Source organism: Lissotriton helveticus, chromosome 4_1, assembly GCF_964261635.1.
Source record: "Lissotriton helveticus chromosome 4_1, aLisHel1.1, whole genome shotgun sequence".
NCBI lineage: Eukaryota > Metazoa > Chordata > Amphibia > Caudata > Salamandridae > Lissotriton > Lissotriton helveticus.
Genome location: NC_136063.1, coordinates 697,718,944 through 697,737,225, shown reverse-complemented (window position 1 = coordinate 697,737,225; position 18,282 = coordinate 697,718,944).

Below are 18,282 nucleotides of genomic sequence, written 5' to 3'. Positions count from 1 at the left end.
GTTGTGATTGTTCCAAATAAAAGAGCGAATGTCGCTTTGGAGCTTAGCTACCATCGTTGGATCAAAAAAAAGGGGAATGGTGTTAAATAAGAATGTAACCTTAGGTAGGATCGTCATTTTTACTAAGTTAGATCTACCCAGTAAGGATAGTGGAAGTGTAGACCATGATTTCATTATTCTACGACATTCTTTGGCAATAAGCGAGAAATTTGCTGGAACTATCTCGTCTATGTCTTTATATATATTTAGACCCAAATAACGAAGGACTGAACTTATCTGGGCCCCTGCCACGGGCTCAGGGTCATTCCAGACCATTATGTCTGTCTTGGCAGCATTAACCTCGTAACCTGATACGGCTCCAAACTCTTTAGCCAACGTAATTACTACCGGAAACGCCGACCGTAGCTCTGATGTAAAGATGAGAACATCATCGGCATATAAGGCTACCTTCCTCTCCCATCCCTCAAACACAAAAGACTTGATGTTACTATTGTCTCGAATCTTTTGAGCAAAAGGCTCTATATAGAGATCAAATAAGAGTCGGCAGAGGTGGCAGCCTTGGCGGGTACCCCGGATGATGTTAAATGGGTCTGATAATTCTCCGTTGACAAGTATAGATGCTGACGGATTCTTATACAAGAGTTTGACTGCACGCCTAAATGTTTTGCCAAAGTTAACTTTTCCCAAGACCTCCGATAGGTAAACCCAATTAACTCTATCGAAGGCCTTGGTGGCATCCAAGGTCATTACAGCTAGAGGAAGTGATGCCACCGTCGCCATATCGATAGCACCTATAAGGTCATAGGTCAACTCATACAACTGACGTCCCCTTACGAACCCCTTTTGGTCTGTATGCAAGATGTTTGATGCTACTGCCCCCAACCTATTTGCAAGTACAGATGTAAAGATTTTATAATCTGTATTCAAGATGGAAATTGGTCTGTAAGACCCACAATTTGATGCTGATTTTCCTGGTTTTAGGATCAATGTAATTGATGCATTATCCCATTGGGTTGTTGATGTCAGCTAGGCGAGTTTGCTGCTTCGTGGGAAACATCCTTTACAACGCAACTTTTACAACGCACTACCATTACGACGCAACTTTTACAACACAAGTTATTACAACGCATTGCGCTGGGGGGCGCTCTAGGATAGGCAATAGTTTAATTACTATTCAACACCTTCCCTACTATCCACGGGGACTGGAGTTGGAATAGTACATTAAACTATTCACTATCCAGCGCCCCACAACGCAAGTCGTTGTAACGACTTGCGTTGTAAAACCTGCGTCGTAATGGCATGCGTTGTAAAAGCATGAGTTGAAACGTCATACATCCCTGCTTCGTTTGCGCCTTACCAACAGGTACGTTGTTCCGTCTTGTGCCCCAGATTTCAGGCAAAGCAAACTCACGCCCAGTGGGGCGGGGACTGAGCACCTTACAAATATCTGTCAAACTTTTGCACGCTGTTGCCCTTCCCCAAAGTGCCGAACCAATGATTAAGGAAAACATTTCCGAAACGCGTCTGGTAATATGGCTCGAGAACCTTGTGATGGGGGTGAAATTGAGCTTTCTGCTGCCTGCCAATAAAAGAGGTGAAATTTCAACGTTGTGCGGGTGTTTTCAATAAGCGAGCAGCTTTGTTTTGGATTATATGGTGGCCCGCTCTGGCCACGAAAACTACCCCACTGCAACCAAGCGGGTCCATGTGCCCGAAATCTGGGGCACAAGACAGAACAACGTACCTGTTGGTAAGGCGCAAACGAAGCAGAAAACTTGCCTAGCTGACATCAACATCCCGATGGGATAAGATTATGGGAGAATAAGGCAAAGCGGCATCCACTATGGATTGAATATTGAACTGCAACGACCATGATGCAAAGCGAACTCACGCCCAGTGGGGCGGGGACTGAGCACCTTACAAATATCTGACAAACTTTTGCACGCTGTTGCCCTTCCCCAAAGTGCCGAACCAATGATTAAGGAAAACATTTCCGAAACGCGTCTGGTAATATGACTCAAGAACCTTGTGATGGGGGTGAAATCGAGCTTTTCGCTGCCTGCCAATAAAAGAGGTGAAATTTCAACGTTGTGCGGGTGTTTTCAATAAGCGCACACTTTTGTGTTGGATTATATGGTGGCCCGCTCTGGCCACGAAAACCACCCCACTGCAACCAAGCGGGTCCATGTGCCCCACTGCAACCAAGCGGGTCCATGTGCCCGAAATCTGGGGCACAAGATGGAACAACGTACCTGTTGGTAAGGCGCAAACGAAGCAGAAAACTCGCCTAGCTGACATCAACAACCTGATGGGATAGGATTATGGGAGAATAAGGCAAAGCGGCATCCACTATGGATTGAATATTGAACTGCAACGACCATGATGCAAAGCGAACTCACGTCCAGTGGGGCGGGGACTGAGCACCTTACAAATATCTGACAAACTTTTGCACGCTGTTGCCCTTCCCCAAAGTGCCGAACCAATGATTAAGGAAAACATTTCCAAAACCCGTCTGGTAATATGGCTCAAGAACCGTGTGATGGGGGTGAAATCAAGCTTTCTTCTGCCTGCCAATAAAAGAGGTGAAATTTCAAGGTTGTGCGGGTGTTTTCAATAAGCGAGCAGCTTTGTTTTGGATTATATGGTGGCCCGCTCTGGCCACGAAAACCACCCCACTGCAACCAAGCGGGTCCATGTGCCCGAAATCTGGGGCACAAGACGGAACAACGTACCTGTTGGTAAGGTGCAAACGAAGCAGAAAACTCGCCTAGCTGACATCAACAATCCGATGGGATAAGATTATGGGAGAGTAAGGCAAAGCTGCATCCACTATGGTTTGAATATTGAACGGCAACGACCATGATGCAAAGCGAACTCACGCCCAGTGGGGCGGGGACTGAGCACCTTACAAATATCTGACAAACTTTTGCACGCTGTTGCCCTTCCCCAAAGTGCCGAACCAATGATTAAGGAAAACATTTCCGAAATGCGTCTGGTAATATGGCTCGAGAACCTTGTGAAGGGGGTGAAATCGAGCTTTCTGCTGCCTGCCAATAAAAGAGGTGAAATTTCAACGTTGTGCGGGTGTTTTCAATAAGCAAGCAGCTTTGTTTTGGATTATATGGTGGCCCGCTCTGGCCACGAAAACTACCCCACTGCAACCAAGCGGGTCCATGTGCCCGAAATCTGGGGCACAAGACGGAACAACGTACCTGTTGGTAAGGCGCAAACGAAGCAGAAAACTTGCCTAGCTGACATCAACATCCCGATGGGATAAGATTATGGGAGAATAAGGCAAAGCGGCATCCACTATGGATTGAATATTGAACTGCAACGACCATGATGCAAAGCGAACTCACGCCCAGTGGGGCGGGGACTGAGCACCTTACAAATATCTGACAAACTTTTGCACTCTGTTGCCCTTCCCCAAAGTGCCGAACCAATGATTAAGGAAAACATTTCCGAAACGCGTCTGGTAATATGGCTCAAGAACCTTGTGATGGGGGTGAAATCGAGCTTTCTGCTGCCTGCCAATAAAAGAGGTGAAATTTCAACATTGTGCGGGCGTTTTCAATAAGCGAGAAGCTTTGTTTTGGATTATTTTATTTATTTTTATTTTATTTTATTTATTTTCAAAGTTTTATATAGCGCGAACAAGATCTTCACAGATATCAGAGCGCTTTACATAGAGGGGTACATGAGGGAACATAGTCAAACAATAAATCACTAGATCATACAGTACAAATAGGTGGCTACAAAGCCCATCACGAGAGTAATAAGACAGCTCATACAAATAAGTAAATGGGTCAAGCATGTAGTACAGATCGGTGCAGGGTGTTAACAGAGTTCGAGATAGTAGATAAAGTGTATTTAGCCATGAGGATAGCTTTTACTTCCTTTTTAAATAGTGTAGTGGAGGAGATAAGCCTGGTTTCGGGAGGGAGTGAGTTCCAAATCCTAGGCGCCAATCCTGAGAAGGAGCGCTTGTATGTTTTTTCCTTCCTGAATCTTCGAGGTTTCAGCAGAAGATTCTTTGTGCCTCTCGTGTTTCTAATACCCCCAGAGATTGTCAGTTTCTGAGCGAGGTAGCCGGGTGAGTTTAGGTGTACCGCCTTGTGTGTCATGCAGGCGATTTTCAGATGTATTCTGGCTTCAAAAGGCAGCCAGTTCAGGGATTTCAAGTCGGGGGTAATATGGGAGTGCTTTTTTGACCCAGTGATGAGTCTCGCTGCAGCATTCAGAGAAGCTCTTAGTGGTGCGGTAGTAGTTAGGGGGAGTCCGCAGAGGGCGGTGCTGCCGTATTCAATACGTGGGATGACTAGCGCTTGTACTGCTGTTTGGAAGTCTTTGGCTGGGAGGTAGGGTTTAAGTTTCCTCAGAGTATTGATCTGGAAGTTCGCTCCCTTTGTTGCCTTGCTGATATGTTGCTGCATGTTGAGGTTGGTGTCAAGTGTTATGCCTAAGGATTTTGCTGAATCCACTATGGTCGGTTGGACATTGAGTGCTGTTAGGTGCTTAAGCCATGTTTGTGTGGTAGATATTTTCATGGGAGGTGAGATCAGAAGGAACTCAGTCTTCATAGCGTTGAGTTTGAGGTGGTTATCAGCCAGCCAAGATTGGGTGCTTCTGATCGTTGAGTTCAGACGCAAGATGTCTTTGGGGGATTGTAGCTTGAGATATAGCTGAGTGTCATCGGCGTACATGTGAAAGTTTACGTTGGATGCATGTAGCAAGGAGGTGAGAGGTTCCATGACTAGGTTGAACAAAGTTGGGGATAGAGAGGATCCTTGGGGGACGCCTAGCGTTACAGGTATTGGCGAGGACATCAGGTTGTTGCTCTTGAATTTCTGCGACCTGTTGTGAAGAAAGGAAGTGAACCACTTGAGAACAGTTCCAGATAAACCCATTCTTGTGTTTAGTAGTTCTAGTAGATTCTCATGTTTAACGGTGTCGAATGCTGAAGAGAGATCTAGAAGGATGAGGAGGCAGGTGTCGTTTTGGTCTAGCATTTGAAGTGCGTCGTCAATTATGTGAGTCATGGCAGTTTCTGTGCTGTGTCCTGCTCGGAAGCCTGACTGGTGGGTGTTGAGGAGATCAAATTGCTCAATGTGTTTAGTCAATTGTAGTTGTGCGCATTTTTCCAACAGTTTGGCGAGAGTAGGAATATTGGTGATGGGACGTTAATTGTTGAGATCAGAGGGGTCGGCTGTAGGTTTTTTTAGTAGAGGTGTGACCTGACCAACTTTGAGGGAGTCAGGTATGCTTCCTTGTTGGAGAGAGCTGTTGATAATTTTAGTCCAGAGAGGGAGAAGCAAAAGGGTAAAGTCTTTTACTGCGGAGGCAGGGAGGGGGTCCGTGAGGTGATTGGAAGGTTTCAGGGTGCTGAGCAGTTTGCCAATTTCTTCTTCCGAGTATGTGCCGAAGGTTGACCATGTAGCATTGTTTTTTGGTTCAGTGGGTGCTAGGCATTGGGGTTTGGAGTAGAGGCTTGCGTCCATGAGGAGACCGCTTTTTATTTTGTCAGTTTTTTGGATAAAGAAAGCAGCGAAGTCTTCACAGGAGGGTGCCTCATGCCCAGTGTTGAGCGGTTGGGGTTGTTCCTTGGATTGTGTTCTGATTAGCTCAAACAGTTTTCTTGGGCGGTTTTTTGCTTGGTTGAGTTGGAGGCTGAAGAAGTCTGATTTTGAGCGTTTTATTTTCCTGAAGTAGGCGTTTCTCTTTTTCTTCAGCTCTTTTAGGTGCATTGCAGAGGGAGCTGATCTCCAGGTACGCTCTGCCATTCGCATGTCTCGTCTATCCTCATTGAGACTCCCGTCGTACCATGGTTTGGAGATTTTAGTAGAGACTCTTTTCAGCTCCATAGGAGCAGCCTCATTGATTATAGAGGTCATAGCGTTGAGGTAGTGGTCAGTCAGAGTTTGTACGTCTGTAGCGCCTGTCGGTGGCAGTAGGAGGTTGCAACTGTTGGGGGGCAAAGAGCCTGGGTTGAGCTTTTTCAAGTCTCTTTTCCAGACTTTGGGCTTGGAGAGTTGAGCCGGGTTAACTTTGACTTTTTCATTGATAAAAAATGTGACAATATGATGATCTGACCAGTCACAGGGTTGGATGGACTCGAGTTGGATAGAGTCCTCTTTGGAGATGATCAGGTCGAGGGTAGAACCTTTCTCAAGGGTCGGGCTGTTGCATATTTGGGTGAGGTTAAGGGCATCGAGGAAATTTTTTAGACTATTTACCACTGCATCGTTGCGATCGTTCCAGTGGAGGTTGAAGTCACCAAGGTATATTTGGGTGAGTTGCCGTCCGGAATTAGTTGAGATCAACTCCATTATTTCTTGGGAAAAGGTTAAGTTGTCCCTGGGTGGGTGGTAAATGCTGTGAAGCGAGCATATCGGCTTGCCCTCACTAATAATGTCAAGGCATATGTATTCCCAGGATGTTGGGGATGTTAGGGAGGTGGAATTGACTTTCAGAACAGAGAGGTTGTTCCTGTAGATGCATGCGATTCCACCACCTATTTTGCCTGTTCTGTCGAGCCTGATAATGTGGTAGTCGGGAGGAACCAAGATGTCCATTATAGGTGTCGAAGATTCAGTTAGCCAGGTTTCAGTCAAGATGATTAGGTCAAGGTCCCGCGATAAGAGGAGGTCAGCAATGGCGGCGGAATGTTTCTTGGCTGATCTGCAGTTGAGAAGAGTGCATTTGAGACGGGGTGTGTTGGGGGTGGTAGATGGTTCTAGAGAGAGAGGGATTTTTCTCAGGTTATTGGGGATGGAGAATCTGCTGTTTAGTGTGGGCGGTCTAAGGGGATTTGAGTGTATCGAGGGAATGTTGAGGTGTGGGGTGGTTGTGTTATTTTGGGGGGTTGGGTCATAGGAGCGGAGAAGGGTGAGTGTGTCGAGGTCAGAAGAAGAGTTGTGGGTGCGACGAGGGCGGTTGTTGCGATTACGACCTGGGATTGAGGTCAGATTGGGGGATAGCTGAGTGAGAGAGTTAGTCGGAAGGGTGGGGGATAAGTTGGGCGGGGAGGTGTAGTTGTGTGAGACGTTGCGGGGGTGATGCGGGGGCCGAGGGCAGTTGCTGCGCCTATGAGCCCGGTGTGGGGCGTGTTGAGTGCGGGAGTCAGCCGGCGGAGTAGGGGACAATTTGGGAGGGAATGTTGAGGTGGGTGAGAGGTGTATAGGGTGTGTAGAGAGTAGTTCTTTGATGATGTGTATGTCTTCTTTGATCTGAGTGAGGGTGGCCATGATGTATTCCATCGTGGGGGAGGTGGTGGGGGTGGATGTGGCAGTCAGGAGTGATTGGCTGACAAGGGAATTCGTGTGCAGGTGGGAGAGAGGGCTGGTGTTCGAGCAGGTCTGCGTTGTGTTGGTGTGCTGGCTGGAGTTGGGGGGGCGAGATGTTTTGGGCGGGAGGGGTGTGGATGAGGTAGGGAGGACGTTGGTGGTATGAGTGAGGGCATTGGTGGTAGGCGGGGGGTCAGGGTGTAGTCTGTGAGACTGATAGCCGTGGTGGGGATGTAGGGAGGATAGTGGGGGCTGAGAGTAGGAGGGGAAGCGGCATTGGAGATGGTCCTGTTGAGGGGAGGGGGAGTTAAATTATGGGCGGAGGTATGTTCTGCGTAGTTGGTTAGAGGGTAATGGGGACTGAGAATGGGGGGGGATAAAGGGGGGGATTTGTCGGGGTGCGTGTTCTGGTGCTGGACAAATTTTGGTGTGTTAAGGGTGGGAGCTGTGCTGTCAGCTGTGAGCGGGGTGTTAATGCTCGCTGTAGGTGTGATAGGAGTGTTGAAGGTATGTGTGGAGGTCCGCGAGTTGGTAGAAGGGGCGGTGGTGTGAGTGGTGTATGGGGGGGAGTGATCTGTGTCTGTGCTTGAGAGCTGAATTGGGATAGTGGGGTTGTGGGTGGGGGATGGGAGGTCAGGGGTGGTAGGTGTGCCCCTGATTGAGGAGTGTGTGGCTGTGAGGTCATGGTTGGTGGGACTGGAGGAGATATGAGTGTTGGTCCGTGGATTGGAGAGGTGTTCTTTGAAAGTGGGGAACAAGTTGTCTAGCAGTTCCAGGTTCCTGTCTGTAGCTTGTGCTAGGACAATCCCGTTATTGTAGATAGTGATGGTGGCTCTGCCTGGAAAGACTAGGGATGGTGTGATGGAGAGAGTTAGGCTATGAGGGGATTTTCTGGTGGAGGAGACGGTGAGTAGGATGAGGAACGCTTTTCTCCATTGAGCTCTGCGTGTGGTGTGGAAGATGATATCAGTGTTCAGGGATCCATTGACCGGTGAGAAGTAGGTGTCAACAAAGGGAGTTTCAGGGTGTGACCTAAGGAGGTTGTGTTTAAAGCGTTTGGCGGCTTTTTTGGTGAGTGATGGTGGGTAGTTGATTTTGTATGTGTGTTTGCCGATAGGATCCATGTTGCGGTGATGGATTAGGTGGGTGTGGGGGGAGTGCGCTAATGCCCTATAGTGGTACACATGTGCAGAGAAACAAATGCATACAGTAGGTTACACAGTAGTAAGTTATAAAATACGAAAGTGGCACTAGTGATCAACCAGCCTCACTAGGATATAAGAGTGTGCAATAGAGCAAATACATACGGTAAATTACAAAGTACACGGTGTAAGTGTAGGTATAATACTGATAGTATATAAGGGCAGGATATAAATGCAAGCAGCAGTTTACACGAGTCAAAAATCACAAATCAATGTGTCATTAATTAGCAACCAAAGTACAAGGTGTGAGTGTAGGTATAATACTGATAGTATATAAGGGCAGGATACAAATGCAAACAGCAATATACATGAGTCAAAAATCACAAATCAGAGTGACATTAATTAGCAACCAATAAATATGAGGTAGCAATCTGTGCATATTGTATGTGAGGTAGCAGTCGGTGCGTAACAGGTGAGAAGAGTAGGAATGGGTGCATGTAGAGGAAATGTGCAGAATAGTGCAGAATACCGGAGAAAGTATAATACTGATGAGAGCAAGATACAAATGCAAACCACAATTTCCATGAGTCAAAAATCAAAAATCACCATTAGTTAGCATCCAGAATATATGAGGTAGCAGTCTGCGCATTACACAAGTTCAAAATACAGGCAGAAGTGACACTAGAGGGCAACCAGAGATATATGAGGTCTAAGAGGTAGCAGTCGGATTAATAGAGTATATGAACAGAGTACAGATGTACAGGGTACAATAATGTATATGAATCAAAAATCAGAGTCAAGGAATCGAAAGTGACATTAGTTAGCAACCAACATATATGAGGTAGCAATCTGTGCATTACAAATGTACAGAATATAAGTAGAATTATAATACTGCACTAATAGGCAGAGGTTCTTTCAAATATGAGGTAGCAATCTGCACTACAAATGTACAAAATATAGATAGAATTATAATACTGCAATAATAGGCAGACCTTCTTTCATGTATGAGGTAGCCATCGGTGCATTACAGAAGTTTAAAATACAGGTAGAGGTATAGTATTGCCATAATCGACAAATATCCTTTCACACGATGATGTGAATACATGACTGAGCCCAGTAATTATATATGGTGGCCCGCTCTGGCCACGAAAACTACCCCACTGCAACCAAGCGGGTCCATGTGCCCGAAATCCGGGGCATTATACGGAACAACGTACCTGTTGGTAAGGCGCAAACGAAGCAGCAAACTCGCCTAGCTGACATCAACAACCGATGGGATAAGATTATGGGAGAATAAGGCAAAGCGGCATCCACTATGGATTGAATATGGAACTGCAACGACCATGATGCAAAGCGAACTCACGCCCAGTGGGGCGGGGACTGAGCACCTTACAAATATCTGACAAACTTTTGCACGCTGTTTCCCTTCCCCAAAGTGCCAAACCAATGATTAAGGAAAACATTTCCGAAACACGTCTTGTAATATCGCTCAAGAACCTTGTGATGGGGGTGAAATCGAGCTTTCTGCTGCCTGCCAATAAAAGAGGTGAAATTTCAAGGTTGTGCTGGTGTTTTCAATAAGCGAGCAGCTTTGTTTTGGAATATATATATATATATTCACTGAAAAAACCATAGGTTAGAGACCATATATAGTTAGGAATTAGCATTTAAAAAACCTTGAAAATTCACTGAAAAAACCATAGGTTATAGACCATATATAGTTAGGGATTAGCATTTAAAAAACCTTATTTTACTCACACAAAACCATTGAAATTCCATATATAGTTAGTTGCACTAACTATATATCGCGCACCCGCAATCCACTGCTGATGATGTCACATATTACATCATTCATGACATGGTCAGTGACATCACTGATGACATCACTGATGACATCTCAAATGACATCACTGATGACATCATCCAGTGACTGTGTGTTTCTGTAAAGTTTAAATATGTTTTACATATTGAAGAATGAGTAGATGTAGAAGTGTCTGGATGAAGGATTTAGTAGGTGCGTGACTGACTTTATGAGTGAGTGATTAAATGTGTCTCACTGAGTGCATGGGTTAGTGACTAAACTGTCTTAATTTGTGCATCATTATGTCTGTTGTTCTGTAAACTGCTGCATGTGTTGGTCAGTAGCTATATGAGTAACTATATGGGTTATTGATTGATTGCCCAAGTATTTGTATGGGAGACTGAGTGTGTGTGTGGCTGGCTGGGAGGTGTGTGACTCTGTGCAGATCAATGTGTACTTGTATCAATGATTGTATAAGAGAGTAAGTATGTGTTAGTATATGTTTCAAAATGTAAGGTGCTCTATGTTTAACTGTATAGATTAGAAAATGGAAGTGTGATTGATTATTTACAGGACTGACTAGGTGTGTGAGTAACTCCATGGATGAGTGACAGAGTGTGAGAGTCTGTATAGGTGTATGAGTGCATATGATAGTGTTGTAAAGATGAGTGATTGTATGTATGAATGATTGTATGGGTAAATGAGTGAATGTGTGTGTAAACATAGGAATCACTGAGTGCGTATGTAGTAACTAGTATTGGTGTGACAATGGTTTCAAACATTATACTCTGTATTTAACACTGGGTGTAACAGAGGTTATATTAAAGTGTGAGGAGATGCATTGTATTGTCACATGAATGATATCATCAGTGATGTGGTCATTGATGTCAAATGAGATGTCATCAGTGATGTCATCAGTGATGTCATTTGAGATGTTATCAGTGATGTCATTTGAGATGTCATCAGTGATGTCATCAGTGATGTCATTTGAGATGTCATCAGTGATGTCATCAGTGATGTCACTGACCATGTCATGAATGATGTAGTATGTGACATCATCAGCAGTGGATTGCGGGTGCGCGATATATAGTTAGTGCAACTAACTATATATGGAATTTCAATGGTTTTGTGTGAGTAAAATAAGGTTTTTTAAATGCTAATCCCTAACTATATATGGTCTATAACCTATGGTTTTTTCAGTGAATTTTCAAGGTTTTTTAAATGCTAATTCCTAACTATATATGGTCTCTAACCTATGGTTTTTTCAGTGAATTTCAATGGTTTTTTAATAGCAAATATCATAAGCTGTCGAATGTCAAGTACATGGTAAGTAAAAACATTTTCGTGTTTATGCACACTGATCTGCTTTGAATGCTGCCCCCCCCCTCCCCCTCATTTCTATTAGGAGTACTCTCTCTTTGCAGATAGTGAAGGGTAGTTAACGCAGGCCTTTGCCCCCGTTGTAATCCGTCGTGCCTGCTTCTCTCTCCATTTGATTGATTGTTATCCAAGCATTTACTGTTTTAGAATTGGTTCTCTTTGGTTCATTCTCTATTTACAAACAAGCACAGAGTCGCAATACTCTGTTTAGTCTTTGCAGATAGCGAAAAATCGTGTAAAAAAACAAAAGGAATCGAGCAAAATCAGTAGGCCACTAATGGGATTTCTTTTTGACCTCGCTAAAATAGAAACATTAGGAACAACCCCTCATGACAAACACGAAACTATTGAGATGAACTGAACTCCACACCATGATGGCTGCAATACAGCTCGGCTCCGCCACCCACCCCGCCCAAAATAACGATAAACTCTATGCAAATATTACAAATATATACAACACACCAGCAAAGTAACAGGGTAAAACATTTTATTAGACAACTATTTACATAACTATTTTATACTTTTTGTTGCCCGATCCGGCTAGCTCAATCGATCGAGCATGAAACTCATGCACTCTGATGGTTCAAAGTTTTGAGGAGTGCTTGTAACACTGTCTGAAGCCTATTTGCACTTGCTTCAGCTTCACTATTCTCAAAGTAAAGGGGGGGCTGTTTGAGGACGTGACTGCATTTGTGAACAATGTAATGCGGTGCCACCCTGAACCGCTTGACGGAGGCCCCTGAGGGACGGTGTGATGGCGCGGACTCGGAGGGGGCGCTTGGCTCCGGCTCCCTCCCCAAGTCGTGTTCTCCTGGTGTAGCCTGAGATCGCCCCCGACATAGGTGGCCGGCTCCCGGGATCAAGCGGAACTTTTTGCCTTTTGGTAACTCTTCCATTCTTGACCTTGTCCCACAATCCGTTTCACCTAAAGACACGCTGTAGTGGGGCGCCCCTTTACCATTTCAGTTGCCATTCCGCCCGCTTTTGCTACACTGTGCCTCTTCCGCTATTCAGCTGTTTACCGCCCGCTCTTTCGACTACAGCGTCTCGCTCACCATGTAGTTGAGTTGCTCCCGCTCTTGCGGTGCAGCGATAGCCGGCTGCCACAGTACTCTCAAAATGGCGGCCGGCTCTTCAGATTTGGGCGTGGTCCACTAAAATTGCCCTGCGACACCTTGGAACTCGGACGCTTGTCTGCTAGAGATTGGGCTCCATTCTCGAAAGCGTCCCCTCAGCCTTGAAGATTCTACAAAAGTCTTGGGGGCCCCCGACTCCCGCAGGCTTCTGGTGGGGAGCGGCTAGCATTATTGCTCGTGGAATGGCCACGACGGAGCTACGAAATGGTGGTGCTCTCATGCTAACGCCAGCTTCAGTCTGAAACATCCAGAAACACTGTAGACTACCAATTCGATCAGTTCCGGTAGCGCCCCAACGTGACCCGGTAGAGAAGAACTAGCCCTCCCCTCTTTGACTGGTGGTTCTTGTTGCCTGTCCCTTCTGTTGTCATTTAACAGAACTATTTAGCCTGCTGAAAGGGGTTGTGTTCCGACCGCTGGTTGGTGGAGACATTTTGACTATATTCTGGACCTGCGTTGTCGCGTAATGCGTCATATGACGCGCCGCGTTAGCGCATCCGGAAGTGATCCGGGGCGCGACGCGCAGCGCGTAACGTAAGCATAACAGGTCATGTGACTTGTTAATAAAACTTTTCATTGGTTCATTTTACTTTTCTTATTCTAATGATGAAAGGCTTGGTCATATGACCTAAAAATTACGCTTTTTATTACTTTCGAACATTATTTTTTCTTAAATATATGTTATAATGTTCCAGGCTAATGTACTTTCCCGGAAAATTTACAACTGTCCTGCAAGTAAAATATATTCCTTTTTCGAGAAAAAGGGCGTTTCTTCGTCCCATGACGGAGCCGTTGAGCAAAAGAGGGTCGGCCTGCTGTCTTAGTCGCCGATACGCCTGAATATGAGATTCTTATCGATCACTTTATGTTGCAGGAGTAGAAAACACAACAGCCCTTGACCATTTATCTTTACTGCGTTCCTGCGTATTATACCTTTTACCCTTCATGTAATTGGTCTGCTTTATTTCACTTGCCTTTTACTGATTCTAAAACAGTGACTATTATTAAAAACTTTACCAATGTATATACTACTACCATGTTTTCTTTTAAAAACCTTTATTGTGAAAATGTCATTATACAAATACGGGCCTATAACCACGTGGGCCGGCCACGGAGCAAACTGTAATCGTATATGATGAGTAGACATTTACACTGTAGAGGAACGTAACGGGCGGGCCATTAGGTTGCAAGAACTAAAGTGTCTAACAGTTGCGGAATCGGTGGACGTACATTTTATAATTAAAATACGACAGGGCCAGTTACAATAAAATTATCTAGATATACATTTGCGGGCAAGTACCATGGGTGACGTTAATTCGAACTTTCAATAGTACAGTAATTAATAACACATCAGAACTTAATATCAATAGGGATATCGAAATATTCAATCTATTCTCGTCCCCGCCCGCCATGTGCTTCAAAACTGCATACGTATCTCGTGATATCAAGGTTGTGCAACCAGTACACAACAAGGAGTTACGAGTCCCATTTATTCCGGCGCCATTTTGGGCGAAGACGGGCAGGTCCAGGATATAGTCAAAATGTCTCTACCAACCATCGACTATGATGATGTTCATATGCTGTATTTATTAGAGTAACACTCATCTGTCCACATGAAATTAATTTTCCACAATCTAAACATGTCATTTTAATCTTTCCAAAGTTCTTCTAAATATTTGGGACCGTTTCCCTTGCCTCTGATGCTGTCAGTGCCACTTCTTTGATGAATGTACTGGCAGGTCGGGGGTTCTCCTCCAAATCTCTCTTTTATGCAGCACTATAATTAATCGGTGCCACCTCTCCATATGACGATGCATGGTATAGTTACCATAACTATATTTTTTTTCGGTTCCTCTGGAGAGTACATCGTGGCAGATGAAGCGTGTAACGTACCGGGCATTTACCTTTTTTTGCATGTAGAGGAAAGGAAAAAAAATTCAAGCGTCCCAGTTCTAAGGTGTCCCAGGGCCATTTTAGTGGACCAGGCCCAAATCCAAAGAACAGGCCGCCATTTTGAGAGTCCTGTTGCAGCCGCCTGTCGCTGTAGCATCAAGAGCGGCCGAAACTCAGCTGAATGGCAACTGAAACGGTAAAGGGGCGCCCCACTACAGCAGACGAGCCTCCACCTAGGAAGGCCCGTTCACGCCGCCTCCCCCCCCCCCCTTCGGGCATCCCACGCCGTTATTCGGAGCAGGATTGTAGGATGGCCACACCAGTACGGCAACTTGCTAGACACCACCTCGGTGCCTACCGAATCTCAGCGCCTTGTGGTGTCTTCTATTCAGAAAACATTGTTGTGCTGCCTTTGACCTATTCGCCGCAAGTGCGCACGCAACTCAGCTGCATAGCTTGCTAGACACCACCTCGGTGCTAACCGAATCTCAGCGCCTTGTGGTGTCTTCTATTCCGAAAATATTGTTGCGCTGCCTTTGGCCCCATTCGCACATCGGTCCGCTACTGACGCCATCTCACAGGCCAACGGGGCGCCCCACGCCGACTTTCAGCATTGTAGGATGGCCACACCAGTGCGGCAACTTGCTAGACACCACCTCGGTGCCATCCGGATCTTGGCATCTCAGCGCCTAGTGGTGTCTTCTATTCAGAAAATATTGTTGCGCTGCCTTTGGCCCCATTCGCACATCGGTCCGCTACTGCCGCCATCTCACAGGCCAACGGGGCGCCCCACGCCGACTTTCAGCATTGTAGGATGGCCACACCAGTGCGACAACTTGCTAGACACCACCTCGGTGCCATCCGGATCTTGGCATCTCAGCGCCTTGTGGTGTCTTCTATTCAGAAAATATTGTTGCGCTGCCTTTGGCCCCATTCGCACATCGGTCCGCTACTGCCGCCATCTCACAGGCCAACGGGGCGCCCCACGCCGACTTTCAGCATTGTAGGATGGCCACACCAGTGCGACAACTTGCTGGACACCACCTCGGTGCCATCCGGATCTTGGCGCGTTGTGCTGCCTTCGGCCTATTCGCACATCGGTCCGCTACTGACGCCGCCTCACGTGCCAACGGATTTTCTACGCTTTTTATACCCTATGCCGCATAACAGGTCATGTGACTTGTTTATAAAACTTTTCATTGGTTCATTTTACTTTTGGTTTCCTAATGATGGAAGGCTTGATCATATGACCTAAAAATAACACTTTTCATTGGATGAAAACTTTTTTTTTGTCCCAAACGATGAAAGCCCCACCTTGTTTCTGGATGTTTCAGACTGAAGCTGGCGTCAGCATGAAAGCACCACCATCTCGTGGCTCCGTCGTGGTCATTCCGCGAGCAATCATGGCAGCCGCTCCCCACCGGAAGCCTGCAGGAGTCGGGGGCCCCCAAGACTTTTGTAGAATCCTCAAGGCGGAGGGGACGCTTTCGAGAATGGGGTCCAAGACCTAGCAGACAAGCGTCCGATTTCCAAGGTGTCCCAGGGCCATTTCAGTGGACCAGGCCCAAAAAGGAAAGAGCCTGCCGCCATTTTGAGAGTCCTGTGACAGCCGCCTATCGCTGCACCGCAAGAGTGGGCGCAACTCAGCTGAATTGCGGATTTTGACACAGTGGACCAAAAGCGGACGGAATGGCAACTGAAACGGTAAAGGGGCGCCCCACTACAGCAGACGAGGCTCCACCTGGGGAGGCCCGTTCACGCCGCCTCCCCCCCCCCCGGGGCGCCCCACGCCGTTATTCGGAGGGCGGCAACTTACTGGACATCACCTTGGTGCCATCCACATTTCAGCGCGTTCTGCTGCCTTGGAACTATTCGCACAACAGACCGCTACTGACGACCCACCCCCCGGGACGCCCCACGCCGGATACCCAAATCAGTGCGGCACCCAGGCAACATCACCTGGGTGCCGTCCAGATATCTGGATGTTGTGCTGCCTTGGGACTATTCGCACAACCGACCGCTACTGACCATTGTTCCTTCTTTTTCCCTAAAAATGTTTAAATGTTTTTACTGTTTTTGTTTTGTTGTATATATTTATAAGTTATTAACGTTTTATAATCCTACTACTTTGTTGGAGTGCTATATATTTTTAATGTGACACATAATTGTAAAAACTTTGATGTACAAAGAGTCATCCCTGGAATCTTCCGCTTCAGGCTCGGTCCCCTCCCCAATCACAATACAGGATGGTTTTCAGATAGTAGGAACGCGTGTGGTGTGACGGATCTCATCGGGTGTGGGCCTTGATCTACTATAACTCCTTTGAAGAGGGGTGATTCTTTACAGCTGGGGCCATAAACTACATCTGCAAGGCTAGCTGATAGCCTGGGACCGGCCTGGACAATCGGACACAGAGGAAGAGGAGTGTCAGAGGGTGCGGTAGTGAATAGGGCGAAAGGGAAGTGTCGGGCGGGCACAGGGTGTGATTCTCAGGGAAGAGCAGCGCAGATGGGGGGAGGTTTATTGCCCATGCATAAGACAGAGAGCGGGGGTGACCAGTGCCTGGGGGAGATGCTTGCGAGGGTGGGGAGCCATGCTAAGGATCGACAGCGTGCAGAGAGTGGGTCTGGTCAAGTCATCTAAAATGGCTGCCGTGCACGACAAAAGTGTGGCATTTGAAAAAAGGCAAGATGGCGCAGACAATGTTTTTCAACACTTCCTGATTTCCTTCGAATCGAACGTTAACAGACGTTGGGGCATATTACCAAAGTTAAGCGATATTTATCCCTAACGATGCTTAGCAACAAATTTTTTACCGCTAAGCATCGTCAGAAATTATCGCAGATAAACCTTGCTATTATCAAGGTTTATCGCAAATGCGATAAAAAACGGCCGCAATGCATTAATATCGCTGAAAAGTCAGCGATATTCATGCATTACCGAGCTAATGCTCTTAGCCATGTTATCCACCTCCCATTGGATAACATGGCTAAGAACTGCTCAGGGCAGGTGTTACTTTTTGGAGATATTCGCGCTTAGCGCGAATATCTCCAAAAGTTGGTAATAGGAGATAGCGATGTTAGCGACTGTTTCCAGTCGCTAATATCTTGGCATGCCCACTTTGCATGTCATTAGTGATAAATATCACTGACATGCAAAGTGGGGCCCAAGATGGTCGCTATCTCCTACTAGCGGTCGCTAACTGGTGTTAGCGACAGCTAGGTAATACGGAGATAATTTTATCTCCGCTTTTTTGGCTTTAAAAGCCCCTTGATAATATGCCCCGTTATCTCTCCCACACTACCGGTCCCCCTGGGCTTAAACGCCGAGATGGTAGGGACTGCATCCCGTGAAGATAGGCCGAGACGTCACTCAGCAGAAAAAAACGTTTTAAAAAAGTCTATAAACATACAATAAGTTAAAAGTCAATCATTCTTCATTCCTTGTAGTACGCTCCCCAGTCCGCTTCCCGTTACGCTAACCGGGCGCACCCCACCAAAAAAAGCCCTTTTAAAGCCTCCACATCAAACCTATGGGGTCAGGGAGGATCTACTATGCCCCCTTATGGTCATTTGCCCCTTCGCTTTGGCCTCCTCTTGTCTCTCGATCCTACCGAGAGACAAGATGGCGGCCGCTACGGACTGTTT